Here is a 14,085-nt window from a genome sequence, read left to right on the forward strand (position 1 = left end):
TCTCTTGCTGCTGCCAGGCTGTAGCAGGGCGTTTTGTCATTAGCAGTGATGCAGGCAGAGCAGGGCCAATTACTCACTGCTTTATGCTTGCTGGAAAACCCACCCAGGACTGGTAATAGCCATTAAGTGAGGGTGCAGCTTTAACTACGTGCCATTACATTAAGTTTCAAGTTGATATATGGCCAGAGCAAATTGAATTCCTGCTGCTATCCCGTCTGACATTTGTTACATTACAATGCCTGCTCTTTTGTTTTTGAGTCAATAGCTGCTGCTTTCGAGAAATATGGATTATTAGAATTTATAGCCCGTCCTACGCGTCTTTTCAAACACTCATATCCTTTTATCATTTCGTTTTGTTGTTATTCTGCCCAGCACAGTTTGTATTTCTTCAGGTTTTAGCACCTGGGACTCTTGATACTTGTGCTAAATCAATACCCTTTGTCCTCATTGCTTTAATATACACCACCATTTGCGTGATGCATGAATTGCGGTGGGTTTTCTGCCTGCGATAGTCATTTACTCCTCCTGCTCAAGCATTCCTTCCCCTGCTGCATGCAGGCCGTGCTTTGCAGTAAATACTACACACCTGCATTTGAGTTCCTTTAGGTGTGGATTTGCAGGCAGCTGGCTGCACTGGGAAAGTGGTTTGCGGGCTCCTTAGCAGGTGGGTGTTGCAGGTGTGACACTGTGCGGGTGCCTCCTGCAGAGTGCTGACTTTAAAGAATGTGCCTTTTGCTTTATGGGAAATGTGTGCTTTATTATTACAGCTACACCTTTTCCTGAAGCAGTTGTGAAGAATGTCAGATAGCCGTGACAGGGTAAAGAAGGCCCTTGTGCTTTCATTCAGTGCCTCCTGGTTGGCAGCAGCTGATGCTTCTCAAACTTCTGTGTGTTTCAGTGTGATGCGCTGGGGCCGGATGGCTCAGAGCTCAGCTGTGGCCCATTGCTGTGTGTGAGAGGGCACTTGGTGACATCCCATGGCTGCAGCATGGCCTGCCCCGTGCCCATGGTGCTGCCCAGAGCTGTGCCAGCTGTCCCACCTCATGCTGCCCGGCCCCACATCCTCCTGAGTGCCTGCGAGGTGACAGTTCTGCCAAGCACCGTTTCCAAGAATGATGAGCACGATTTGGAACGTCTCATTGAAACACAGGGCAAATCCTTCATCCCCAGAGGGAGATGTGTTCAACACTGCCTTGGAATTAATCTGAGGAGCATGAATCTCCCGCGCTGCACTGGGGGGGCACTGCCAGCCCTCCTTTGTCTCCGTGTTCTCTTCTGAACTCTGCTGGTTCACCTCTGCCCCCGCTGCTCTTTGGGGCTCTCTCTTCCTGTCCTACCTGTGAAAAATGGGATGTCAGCCCTCTTCAGAGCCGGCGCACCCCAGTATTGATATTCCCCATAAGCAAGGGGAGCGATTTCCTGGTGGGCTGCATGAGCCCAAGGCTGGGCTGGCCCAGCACGGAGGGGTGGCCCAGCACCTAACCTCAGCTGAAGGTTCTTCCATGAGTTTCAATCCTCCCCTCAGTCCCTTTATCTTTCCAGTGGGGCCTTTACCATCAAACACCATCGTGATCCCCACAGCAGTGTCAGGAGGTCCTTCAGGTCGCTGCTGGTGCGGGGGGCACACATCTCTGTGCTCCTTGGAATGGAAATGCTCCCGAATATAAAGATTATTTACATTCCCAAACAAAGCTGCCAAACACTTTCTAAATGCGCTAACGGTGCCTCTCTCTTTCTGCTGTGCTTGCTGATAAAGGGCCATAAACAAGCCTGACACATTTATAATAACCTTTCTCTCCTCCCTCTCCCCTGCTCTCTCCTCTTCCTCTCTTGCCTCTCTCACAGGCTGCATCGGGTAATTCTTTATTCTCTTGCCATTAGCTGGGATGTATTGTTTGATAGGGGGAAATAAAACGTCGAATCTCCTTTTATTTTTGCTTTTATTTTTATTTCCTTGTTCTTGCAGCAGCTGTTTCAAACGCCGACAGTGGATGCTTAGTTTTAAGATTTCGTTCCCCCAGCTTTTTTCCTCTCCATCTCCTTCCCTTTTCCCGTGTCTCCCTTCTAAAAGGTCATCTTAAATGATGCAAGGATACGTGCTTTTGCGGGTTGTTTTTATCACTTACCGGCCTATTCCAAAGGCCATTTAGTCTTCTAGGCAAAGGTTGTAGCTTTCAGTCTCCCCTTCCCACTTACAAAGGAAAAACGGATGTTTTATCTCTAGATGTATAAATTAGGTATAGATATAGATATAAACCAAAATGCTAACCCATCTAGAATAAAAGATCCTTGTAATTTCTTTGTCTCCAGGCTGAAGAGGTCTCAGGTTCACCTTTTGTCATGTCGTCTGTTCCTTTTAGAGATATTGATGGAAGTGCCACATCTAACGATCCCTTCTCCATCCTGTATTGATGGTGCTGTAGAAAGGCCGACTTGCTGGAGATGAAAGGCAGCACTGAGCAGTGTGGGTACGCACCGTTCCTTTGGGGCTGCTCGTGCAGCTCATTCTGTTCTGCAGCTCGTGGCTGTGGCATGCATGGGCTGCGGGGCACAAGGAAAGCATCCCGGGGCCTGTGCTGGTGGAGGCGTGTGTTTCTGGAGCAGTCAGGCTGGCCCCGGGTTTCCAGTCTGGAATTTTGTGATAGTACAACATGTATTTGCTTTGTCTTCTCTTGAAACAGTGGCCAGAGGGAGAGAGGGCCTGTGGAAGGCTTGGTTTGGAATTGCTTGCATTCTGGAAGAGCAGTGAAGCCCTGGTGAGCTCAGCACCGCTGCTGATGTGGGGTTAGCCTTGCTGCAGGGGCACCGTGAGCAGGAAACATGGCAAAGCTGTGGCAACTCAATGACTGTTCCTGGAAGTGTTGTCTGAGACAGCACTAGGATAGGCTGAAAGTCCTTCTCCCCTCTCCCCACTTTGCCTTGCTTATGTGGGATGCATGTGGGGCAAAGGTTTCTCTGTGCATGTGAATGTCCAGTGAGAGCCAGAGACTGCTGGCACTGCCATGGGAGTAATGATGGCACGTGGGCCTTGGATGTAGTGCTGAGTCTTTTGGAGCAGAGTGGAGGAGAGGGGTTCTTATAGCAATACATCAGAATCGTTGCTTTTCCTCCTCATTTGGTATATACTGTTGTACATGCTGTATAGATTTGCAGAGATCTGGTTGTGCCAAGTGGGGCCGGGATCCTGGGAAGAGTTACTTGCTCTTTGCAAGAAAGGTGGAACTTAAAGGGACAGGGCCATAAACATCCACAAATGCAGAGCACAGATTTGATGAGCAGATAAAACCTCAAATTCTTTCTTTTCCTGAATATGTTCAGGCTTCACAGCCAGCCCAGAGAGTAAAACAGAGCTGGCAGTATCTAACTTTCCAGATGTATCCGAGCCAGTTCTGGGCAGCACAAACTCTCTGGATGTAGTCTTAGCAACGTTGTGATGAAATGAGGCTGTCAGGGACTGCAGCTTGGATGCTCCCCTGTCACTGGGGTGTCCTGGATGCCAGCAAGCTGGGGACAGAGCCTTCTAGCTCACAGTCAGTTACACTCCTGTGCAATGGGCTGGGGTGGCAGGGGCAGCAAGGTGGCCATGCAGGTAGCTGCGTTAGTTCTCCCAGTGTCTCTCCTGGCTCTACAACTCCAGCCATGTGCCCAGAGGAGGCTGAAGTGCTTCCTGATCAGTTCCACAGCACAGCTCGGCTTGCTGCCGCCTGCTGATTCCTTTTCTCTTGCTGCGGCAGGCCTCAGCGCTGTGCCACATCTGCTCTCCATAGCCCTGGCTGGAGCTGTGCTGAGCAGGACTGTGCTAGACATCCTGAGGCTTACATCAGGAGCAGGGCTGACTCCGGCTGAAAAATGAGGAAGGGATGAAGTGTCCTCTCCAGTATGACACAAAGCCCTCATCACCTGAGCCATTTTCCAGCGCATTAATATTCATTTTTCACTAATGCGAGTTGAATACATTTAAATGTTTGGCCAGAGCACATTCGTCATTTTTATGTCATACTCACAGAATGCATCAGTGTGATATATTGTGTATTTTACCATAATAGTAGACAATAAAGCTCAGTATTTCATTAGGACAAGTAGCGAGAATGAGGCAAGGAGACAGTGCTGCTGGACAAGGGGTGAGCTCAGGAAAACAGAAATAAATTAGAACGTATTAATCTGGAGCGAGGAGTCATTTCACAGCTAAATTAAAAGCAGCAGCCGTCACCTCTTGTTGAGTCGCCCTATTAGGTTTCTTGGGAAAGGCCTGGCCAGCAGCATCTCGTGGCTGTAGCCTCAGGTGCAATAAGTGCAGCCAGCTCAGCCGTGCTGGTGGCCACATCTTTGCCAAGGGTGTGATGGTACCCGGGGCAGCACAGGGCTGGAAGAGCAGGGATGGTGCATCAGCTCTGTGCCTGCTGCCGGCTGTGCCACGGGGTCACCAATGTGACTGGTGAGGCTGTAGTTACTGAACAGGCTTTTCCCTGTTGCTTTCTTTGGTCCCGTGTTTTGCCACAGCGCTGGTGTTTGGTAATTTAGACCGGAGGGATCTGCAGAGTTGCTGCAAAGGAGAGTTCAAAAATCAATGGACGTTAGAAAGGGTCAAATGATGCCATAAAGAGATTAACAGCAGCACGGAGAGATAATATTCCCCTGACTGCAGAGCTGGCCCTGAGAGCTTTATGACAGGGAAAGGAAAGGGCAGAGGCAGCCCCACACCTCTGTCCCTGCCTGACTTCTCCCCCTTCTGAAAGCCCAAGGCTGTCTGGGGAGAAAAGGGCCAGAACAGCTGGGGCAGTGAGAAGGGCTTGGCTGCAGGGATGGCAATGAGAGGAGACAGGCAGGTGGGTCGTGCCATGCCTGATGAATTCTTCTAATCCAGACAAAGTGCAGCTTCCTCATCAGTCCCTGCTAAATCACCCGGGAGGAAGTGGCTTGCTCAGCAATCAGCCACAGGTTTATAGCATGAAGGGCAGGTTTTAGGAGGGTACCTTGGCAGGGCAGGGGGAAGGGGCTCAGCGTGTCAGGCAGGCAGGAGCCCAGGGCTGGGGGCTCTGCTGTGGGTGTCTTGGAGACCTGGCAAGGGGATCTGCAGCGGGGAGAGTGTGGGAAAAGTGAGGCTGGGTTTGATGCTGCACCTCACTGCCTGGAAGAGTCGTGTTAATGGTCCAGAAAGGAAAAGGAGGTGGCTCAGTCTTGGGAAAAGCTGACCTTGATCCATTGCCCTTTAAAGCTATGAAGGCATCTGTTTGCTTGAAGAGACAGCTGCCATTTTATGTGGGAGCATTTGAGTCAACATGTGATAAGAGGAGCGCACATGCTGCGCTTTCTGCTGTCGTTTTGGGGTGGCTCCTGGCCAGCAGCAGCTCACAGCCTGCTTTTCCCCTGGAGGAGCCTGCTGTGTCTGTCTTGCCCTTGCCCCGAAGTAGGCTTTTGTCTCCTGCTTCCTTGCCAAATGCAGCAGAGACCCTGGTGGCCATGGGGAGGCCTGGCCACACCTCGGGGAGCACTGGGACACAGCAGGGAATCCAAATTGCTCCAGCTGTTCCTGCTGTGAGGGCAGAGCAGCCAGGAGAGCCAAGCAGGTCTTCCAGACTCAGTGCAGACCAGCAGTGGCACCTCTGACTCTCATTTATCTTCTCCTTGTCCGCAAGGAAAGCAGCGTTTTGCTGACAGGCTTTAAATTTCCTGATGCATGTGCTGGCTTTGCTTTTTGCCGTCTTGTTTCTTCCCCCTCTCTCTCTGTTCCTTGTTACCGTTGTGCCACTTCACGTTGCTTCCTCTCTCTCACTTCTGCAGAGGTGCTTTCCTCTGGCTCTGCCCCCTCCCCATTTCTCCCTGGTCCTGCTGCTGCTGACCCTCTCCCTCGCAGTGCCATGCTGGGATAGCTGCTGGTCCAGCCTTGCTCCCCCTTTGTTGTCTGGCCTCACACCCAGGTGACAGCAGATGAGAGAGCGGGGTGCTGCCACTTGATTTCTGTGCTTGCTTCCATCAGTGCTTCCTGCAGAGCCTGGGCGATTATTATCTCTGTAAACGACTGAAAGAAGTACAGTGATAAAAGGATTAAGCCAGACATATTTTATTTTATTTATTTATATATTGCCGTTCCTCCTCCCATCCCCCTTAGCAAGCTGTGGAGCATATTGTGCTGCAGCTGCTGCTGCTGCTGATCCAGGAGATGAGTGGTGATGTGGGATGGGGGAAAGCACGGGGTGGGCTGTGAGCGGGCAGGGAGCAGAGGCACGTGCTTGGGCAGGGGGTGCTTATGAGCCCTGGTTCATAGTGCGTGGGGCTGAAGCAGGAGAGACAGATTCCACAGCAAGAGGGCTGCATGTACAGCCAAGGCAGCTTGCCCTTTTCCTTGGTAAGACATCTCCTTTCAATTTCCCCTCTTCAAGAAAGTGACTGAAAGCCCACAGAAATGGGGTCTGAACCTGGAGCTGCTCAGAGACAGTGCTTGAGCAGGTTACAGACCTGAAGGTTGGCCCAAGTGTGTCCAGAGAGCGGCTGTTGCATAGAATCCCCATGTGCTGTCCTTGCTTGCAGGGGATCCACAGGCACGCTGCAGTGGCACAGCACCGTTTCCTGGAGCAGATCCCATCAGGCTGTTCCCTGCAGCAGATCCCTGCAGATGCTCCTGGAAGCAGCTTATTCCCAGCTGAAGTTTATTTCAGGTCTCTTTGTGTGTCTGTTCAATAAGCGACAGCCCACAGACTCATACAGACAACCCAGTCCTGTCTGGGAACTCACCAAGCCCTGCCTGCATCTATGGCCTCCAGATTTCCATCATAAGGGCTGCTGCTGTGGGTAGCTGGTGAGACTTTCAGCCCTCCTGATGGTATCAGAGTTGGATGAGGAATAAAGCGAGACAGAGGCTCAGAGTTGCGCAAGGCAATTTACCCAGAACATTTGGGTTTTGATATTGCAGCTTTCTCCCAGCTCCTTGGCATGGAGGGTACAGTGCCTGATTGCAAACTCTTACTGGATTGAGCCCTAGAGGAACAAAACTGGAGATTATATTCCTGGCAAGGAGTCCTCTCCAACACTCGTTTGTACCAAGGTTGTATCTGTTCTAGTACATATAACAAGCCAGCATCCATTCTCTGGTGCTGCGGGGGAGTGGCATGGTGTGGTTTGTGCTGATACAACTAAACTTTGGCCTCTCTCATGCAATTCACTGCTGACAGCCCCTAGCTCATGCCATCCCCTGAACTGTGTCCAGGGCTGTCTGGGTCTGGGAGAGTGCTGGCTGGTGTGGGCCAGGGAGCATGTGGACAGTTAAATGCCTTGGATAATCATGACACAGTGCCTGAAGCCAGTGCCTTGGTCCTGTTTTAGTTACCAATATAGATCTCTCCTGTGATGCTTAACAGAGTAAGAGGAGATTCAGAGACCCGCCGGATGGAGCCAGGCAGGTGGGCATCCTCTGGAGTGCTGCTCTCTAACAGTGTGAGATCGTGGCAACAGGGAGCAGGAACGGGATGAAATTGGAAGGGAGTGAGGGGATTTGGATGGAGAGGGAGGAGTGGTTTGTGTCAGGCTGGGAAGCCTCAGGAAGCACGAGCAGAGTCAGGAGGACCCTCTCAGTCTTTTTTTTCTCTATAGCTTCTGTGCTGGAATGATTGCACAGCCTGTATCAGCAGGAGGAACTTGGCACCCTCCATCTCGCTGAGTGCTGTGCAGAGACAAATCAGCTGCTATATTTGTATGACTAAAGAGACCCAGGAGCACAATCGTTCAGGAAGTGAAACAAACCGATGGCAGCATTTGGGCCAATACCTTCAGCAGTCCTAGGAATATCAGAGCTCTTCAGGCAGATGAAGTAGCATCTAAAGCTACCCAATGTGATGTTGTGTTCCTCTGCCCCCTGGGACCATGAACTAGCCCTGAAGGGATGGCAGCTGTGCATCAATACTCCTGCAGGAAGCTCTGTCCCCCGAGGCAGCATTGCAGATATTTGCTTGAAAGGAATATGGTGGCAGGAGGCTCTTTCCTTAAAACCTGCCGTTTGTTCTGCCCTGTGTTGCAGCTACAAAGCAGTTGATGTTTGCTGGGTTGTTGTGCTTTCTGACCTCAACTAAACCTAGATCACTAAACCTAGAGTTAAAGGACATTTCTTTGGGTTTATGGTCAGCAACAGAAGCCATAGATGTGATGTAACCCACCAGCATGTCTTCTGTTAAAGACAGTGATGTGTTTTCCCCTGTTATCACCTCCTGTAGTAGCCCAGGAGCTCAAGATGGGGATGTACACTGCCTCCACAGCCAGCCCCACAGGTAGGCAGAAGCCACAATTTTGTATTTCAAGCCAGGTATCTGGGAGATGAAGCTACATCAGAAGGGGCCTTCATGGCATCCCATCCATCCCTGGGGAATGCAAGCCAGGTCAGAATGCCGTTCCTCACTGGAAGGGCACCTGAGGGATGGGCGCTGTCTCACAGCCTGATACAGCTCCACTTGAAGTCAGTGATGCCCCCAGGCAGGCTCCTGCCACGGTGGCTCTTCCCCACGAATCCCTGTCCGCATTTGCTTTTTGTCTTTTTCTGCTGCTCCGTTTCTACCTTCCCTTCCACCTGTGCCCACAGCGAGCAGAGCAGTCCAGCATGGCCCAGTTTAATATTCCACAGATCCTCCTAGGCTGATAAATGAGAACAAGAGAGGGAAAAAGGGGTGGGAGCCTGGTGCATGGGGGGGATATAAAGCCCTGAGCCTGTATTCAGAGCGGCAGAGATAACAATAAGCGAGAATAATAGTCTAACAAGTCGGAAATGTCACACGCGATCTGGTGCCATTAACACAACATGGATCTGAAATATCACATAATTAGTTTTGTGCCTGTTGTTCTGGCTTGGAGTGAAAAAAAATATTAAAGGGAAGAGATCTGGGGGGGGGTGGGCAGAGAGGGGAGTGCCAGCAAAGTGAACTCATAAAAGGGCAAAGCCTACAGCATCTAATGTTTTTGGAATAATATAATGAAGCTCTATCTCCTTACCCATGTTTGAGGCAGAGATTTTATCTGGCGGTATGGGATAAAAAGAAATGAGAACTTGAAAAGGGTAGATAAAATTGTGATTGATCTCTCTAGGACTGCCTTGCCTCCTTTCAGGCAAGCTTGTGGGCCTCATGAATTGCTCTACCACCGAGACACACGATCGCATCCCTTCCCACATCACCGTGGTAAAAGATGAAAAACTCAATGTTTCCAAGGCTTTTTTTCTGCATCTCTTCATTGCCCAGTGCCCAAAACCAATGTTTGAAGGCTGTGAAATGACTCAGAAGCTGTTTGTCCCCTGAGAACATGCCTGACGTCCATGTGTGTTCCAGGGACCTCTGCTGCTGCTGAGCCACGTGAGTGGCAATGCCTTCACATGTGCTGCTCAGAAGGAGGGCTTGCTCCGAGCACAGAGCTCCCATCAGGAGGGCAGTAGGCAGAATTTCTCCATCCTCCAGGCTGGAGGATGCCTTGGTCCTACTTGTGCACATGGGCACTAATCACCCGTTGGTTCTTTTCCAGCAGTGTTGGGGGAGAGGCCAAAGGACGTGGTATACAGAGGCAGCCGTTGGATCTATGAGGTTGTCCCAGGACTGGTTTGGGAGGGCAGGTCGCCCACGGCGCCCCTTTCCTTGGCCTCTCCCAGTCCTGATGCACGCAGAGCAGAGGAGATGTGCTGCCCATAGATTTGGGTACAGGTAACGAAGCTTCCTGTCAGTCTTGCTATGTGCCAATTGCTAATCACTTTTAAACATATTCTGGGAAAGAGGTACTGTAAAGCAAAAGCTATGCTCCTGTGCCAAAGACAAGGATTGCTCTGTCCAACTTCTGTCTCTGGAGAGTGCCTGTAGAATGGGGATTCAATTAATTCGGTCCCGGCGGATCCATCACTTTGCCCACTAACGGCCGGGTAGTGACAGCGAGTGCGACAGGAATGTTGATCTATTGCTCGCTGCTCTGGCCAGCCGTGGCAGGAGGCTGCTGTCACCGTGCCGCTGTCAGCTCGAGAGCCAGAGCCCTTCACACATGAGATAGAGGGTTTGCAGAGGGCTGGAACACAGCTGCCTCTGGGATGGAGCACGGCAGCGATTAAACAGGGATCCACACTCCACCTTCACGTGGGAAGCAAAAAGTATTTCTGCATTTTGTGAAGGCTGAACAGGAGTGATAAACGTTAGGGCTGGGGAAAAAGCGAGCTTCCCTCTTGACTAGAAGGTCTGCAGCATCAGTTCTTCCTTCAGCTCCAAAGTGAACGTTACAAATCCTGATGAAGCATATGCTCTTCCAGAATTAAACATTTCATTTCTATTCCAGCCTTTGCAGCTTTGCCAGTAGTCTTGAAACACAACAAAAAAAAACAAAACAATGATTTTGTTTGGAAAAAGTCATTTTGAAGCAGGCATTTCTAAAATGCCTTTGTTTCATTTAGGAAAAAAAAATCCAATTGAATGAGGGTTGAACAGCCCACGTGATTGGAGTATGTTCTGAAATGCCTCGATTTAAATGAAAATTGATTTTTCTTGGTGGGAAGCAATGCTTTGATGAATATTTTTTTCTCTGTACTACTAAGATAGGCAAGGTCTGTATTATGTATTGGCCTCTGTGCAGAGAGTGAGACATCTGCTACTGCAGGGGGCAGAGGGAAGCCTGCAGGAACAACGCTATCAAAAAGGCCGTAAGCACAACTCCGTGTCATTTGTCCGTGTAAATAATTAAGTTTCTTCAAGCAGTTTGCAGGGTATTTTGTCAGGATGATGCAAGCAGACTTACTGCTAAGGCTTTTCCTTCTTCCTGTCTGTGACGCTCTTTGCAGCGCTACCACCTCCAGGAGGATGTGCACCCATCACACAGTGACTCCAGGCCACCCCCCATTGGGAACAACCCCTGGGGCTGTTTTCCCTTTTGGGGTTTTCAGGGTCTCCAGCACTAGAAATAGGCTGCCAGGTGTGCTTGCCGGTGTCTCAGGTGATGTGTCTTGAAGAATTAAGGAAAAGGAAGTGTAACCTTATCCAGCTGGCTGGCAGCCCTTCGCATAGAGGCTCTTTCCTCCTTTAGCCGTAAGGATTAGAAGCAGCCCATCTTCTCCAGCAGATCCAGACAGGTGGGTTAAGTGCTGTGCCTGAGACTCCAGGACCTGAGGGCAGGCAATTCCCTGAACTCATAAAATCATGACTTGGCAAAACCGTGTTAGCTGCAGAGCTGTTCATGCTCTTAACCTGCATTTCTCCTAGGCCAATTATGCCGAGCTTCTGCTGAGGGCAGTAATGGCTGGGCACACTCTCTTGAACCAATGATGTAGGTGGATGGAGTAGACGAGCGGCCTGCTAATGAGGGAACGGCTGCTTGCTAGTGATGCATAGCTAATGACCCCTGTCTCCAGCAGTCCACAACCAGGCGGAACAAAAAATCTATTTCCACCAAGTGCTTCATTACCATTCAGCTACACTCTGATGAACAGCTTGGTTTGGTGGAGAGAGAAGGAAGAGTGATGTGGCTGGGATGTGGCTGTTGGAAGGAGAGGTAGCATGGCTTCCTTGCGTCAACCTGGCCCAGCCCCTCTGCCTCTCTGGGCATTGCTTGGGGTTGTGATACGTGCTGTGGGAAACAAAGGAGTGCCAAAATGGAGAGGGTTCAGAGGTGGGTGTCTGTCACCTCTCCAGCCTCTTGTGGGCTAACACCCTTCTGGGCTTGGGGAGGGAACAGGAGGTGGGATGGAGCTCTGAGAAGTAGGTAAGCCCCATGATACAAGGTTTGTAGTCACTGTTGGTGCTTGACTGTTGAAACCAGTGCTAGATGCTGGCAGGCCTGGGCTGTGCATGGGACTCTGCTGCATCTCTGAGAGCGGTGAGGAGCTGCTGAAGTGCTGGGCAGGCAACTGGGGGCACTGCTATAAGGAGCAGTGAAGGCAGCAGGCTGAGTCCCTGTGTGCCAAAGCTCAGGTGTGCGAGGCTGCATCAGATGCTCCAAAGGGGCTGGGTTTGTTCTGTGTTTTTCTCAGTTTCCTGGGGTGGTGGGCAGGGCAGAAAAACCTCTTGAAGGATTTCTTCCTATCAGCAGCTTCAGCTCTTCTCCTGCAGCTCCTGCACCTCTCCCCTCCCACCTGGAATTAAAAGTACATTTCTCAGCATGTTAGTGAGCAGTTCAGGCTTTCTGCACTAAAGAGCCCATCTTCTGACCAGCTCCTGCAACATCTACCCGTGTTGGTTCATTTGGCCTCACTGGGCTGCTGTGGTTGGTGAAACATATTGAGGCGCCTCCAAGATGCTAAAGAAATATGAACGGTTGCTGTTAGGCTAATTTATTACTATTTAGTGGAGAACAAATACGTTTGAAAAGGATGATGGCAAATTAAAAATCCTATTAAGCAAATTTGCTTACCTGGTACTTAGTAACAACTTGGGCTTAGATCCCACCATCATTTAAATGTGTGTGAGACTTTACACAGATATGAGGGCCTGGAGAAATCCTGAATCTCAGTGGGATCAAGAACAAGGATATTAAATATGAAATAATTAGTAACCCTGCTGCCAAATTAGTCTTTCCCTCTTGGCACCACTACTGTCCCGAATCTCTGCTTTTGCTTGGAAAATGAAAATCAATGGGGTCAGGTTTACTTCTGTTTCTAGTCAGCGTCAATTCAGTAACCTCAATGCAGAGCTGGTTTTGCAGGAGAGTGTGGTATTGATCCTGTTTCTGATCTGCAGCACTTGACATCACAGAGAAACCTGTGCTAGCCTGGGAGGCTACTCTTGTCTGTACCACTGGGTTGGGAGGGCTGTGCTCACTTTCTGACTAGGGTCTGTGAGATGAGTTGCTGTGCCCCAAGGTACAGCAGGGAGCTGGCTGGCAGCTGATGGACAGTGTGCTGGGCTGTGCTGCCATGAGCTGGATTTGTGCAGCCTAAACCTGGATTTGCTGTCTTGGGCCGTCCCTTGCGTGTGTCACTGCACCACACAGCCTGGTGTCACCTGCTAACGGTGCCCTCCATGCCACCGTCAGTGTCACTGATGGAGAAATTAAAGAGCACCAGTGCCAGGGCTGACCCCTGAGGGACACCACTCATTGCTGATCTCCACCCAGACACTGAACCATTGACCACTGCTCTCTGGGTACAATCTCACAGCCATTGAACATCAAACCCATCTTTCCAGTTCAGTGGGGGTCTGTATCAAAGGCCTTACTGAAGTCCGGGTAGATGACATCAGTTGGCTGTTGTTATGCCATCATAGAAGGGCGCTGTGTTGGTAAGGAGAACCTACCCTTGCTAGTTGTCTCATAGCAGCTTCCAGGAGGATCTGCTGCATGATATTCACCAGCACAGAGGTGAGGCTGACCTGTGGGTAGTTCCTAGGTTGTCCTTTCTACCCTTGTTAAAAACAGGTGTGAGGTTGCCTTTATTCCAGCTTACATTTCAGACCTGCCCAGCAGCAGCTCGGGGGCTGTTCAGCTGTGTGTGATTCCCTTGTTTTTGAATGAAGGGCAAACAAATTGAAAACTCCATGAATGATTAGCAATCAGTCTAGCTTTTCTTTGCTTTCTGGTTTGTATTGTAAATCAAAGCAGTAATCTTTCCGTGCTTCTGGGTCAGAGATTGGCATTTCGTTATCATCAGCTGCAGCTTTCATGTGTTTTTGGTGCAGATAGGAGCTGCCCTTTTACCAGTGTGTTTTCCTGATCCGGTTGTTTGTGGGCTTGCTTTTGGCATGGGGTAAGCATCACAGAGATGGCCAGCCTGCAGAGAGCGGCCACACTGAGACCCAGTGCTTTGGTGGACGTGCAAGAGTTGTCCCTCTGCATCTGGTAGCACAGGTGACAGGGCAGCCAGCTCTGCCTGCCCACGCAGCCGTGGGCCCATCCCCCGGGAGTGCTCGTTACCTGCTCTTCATTAGCAGCTGATGTGCCAAGGAAGGCCTGCAGGGAGGCTGGAGGCAGTGCTAGCTCCAGGCGCTGCTGGGGAGTGCCTGTGCTGTCCCTGCTCCCGACTTGAGGTGCTGGCGAGCCCTGTGAGTGTTCTTGTTGGAAATGATGCGTTCATTCCATTCCTATGGCAAACAATACACCGTGAGCATGTTCCTCAGGAAGAGTGGGGAGCTCGGATGGTGGCTTTTGGGA

The sequence above is a fragment of the Excalfactoria chinensis genome, chromosome 10 (genome assembly GCF_039878825.1).
Source record: "Excalfactoria chinensis isolate bCotChi1 chromosome 10, bCotChi1.hap2, whole genome shotgun sequence".
NCBI lineage: Eukaryota > Metazoa > Chordata > Aves > Galliformes > Phasianidae > Excalfactoria > Excalfactoria chinensis.